Source organism: Anomaloglossus baeobatrachus, chromosome 9 (genome assembly GCF_048569485.1).
Source record: "Anomaloglossus baeobatrachus isolate aAnoBae1 chromosome 9, aAnoBae1.hap1, whole genome shotgun sequence".
NCBI lineage: Eukaryota > Metazoa > Chordata > Amphibia > Anura > Aromobatidae > Anomaloglossus > Anomaloglossus baeobatrachus.
In genome coordinates, this window is record NC_134361.1 from 202,609,657 (window position 1) to 202,610,797 (window position 1,141).

Here is a 1,141-nt window from a genome sequence, read left to right on the forward strand (position 1 = left end):
GCCTCAGCCTCTCTCTCCCCCCAGCCTCCCCCCCAGCCTCAGCCTCTCTCTCCCCCCAGCCTCCCCCCCAGCCTCAGCCTCTCTCTCCCCCCAGCCTCCCCCCCAGCCTCAGCCTCTCTCTCCCCCCAGCCTCAGCCTCTCTCTCACCCCAGCCTCAGCCTCTCTCTCCCCCCAGCCTCCCCCCCCCAGCCTCAGCCTCTCTCTCCCCCCAGCCTCCCCCTCAGCCTCTCTCTCCCTCCAGCCTCCCCCCCAGCCTCAGCCTCTCTCTCCCCCCAGCCTCCCCCCCAGCCTCAGCCTCTCTCTCCCCCCAGCCTCCCCCCCAGCCTCAGCCTCTCTCTCCCCCCAGCCTCCCCCCCCAGCCTCAGCCTCTCTTTCCCCCAGCCTCCCCCCCAGCCTCAGCCTCTCTCTCCCCCAGCCTCCCCCCCAGTCTCAGCCTCTCTCTCCCCCCAGCCTCAGCCTCTCTCTCCCCCCAGCCTCAGCCTCTCTCTCCCCCCAGCCTCAGCCTCTCTCTCCCCCCAGCCTCCCCCCCAGCCTCAGCCTCTCTCTCCCCCCAGCCTCCCCCCCCAGCCTCAGCCTCTCTCTCCCCCCAGCCTCCCCCCCCAGCCTCAGCCTCTCTCTCCCCCCAGCCTCCCCCCCAGCCTCAGCCTCTCTCTCCCCCCAGCCTCAGCCTCTCTCTCCCCCCCAGCCTCAGCCTCTCTCTCCCCCCAGCCTCCCCCCCAGCCTCAGCCTCTCTCTCCCTCCCCCCAGCCTCAGCCTCTCTCTCCCCCCAGCCTCCCCCCAGCCTCAGCCTCTCTCTCCCCCCAGCCTCCCCCCCAGCCTCAGCCTCTCTCTCCCCCCAGCCTCCCCCCCAGCCTCAGCCTCTCTCTCCCCCCAGCCTCCCCCCCAGCCTCAGCCTCTCTCTCCCCCCAGCCTCAGCCTCTCTCTCCCCCCAGCCTCCCCCCCAGCCTCAGCCTCTCTCTCCCCCCAGCCTCCCCCCAGCCTCAGCCTCTCTCTCCCCTCAGCCTCAGCCTCTCTCTCCCCCCAGCCTCCCCCCCAGCCTCAGCCTCTCTCTCCCCCCAGCCTCCCCCCCAGCCTCAGCCTCTCTCTCCCCCCAGCCTCCCCCCCAGCCTCAGCCTCTCTCTCCCCCCAGCCTCCCCCCCAG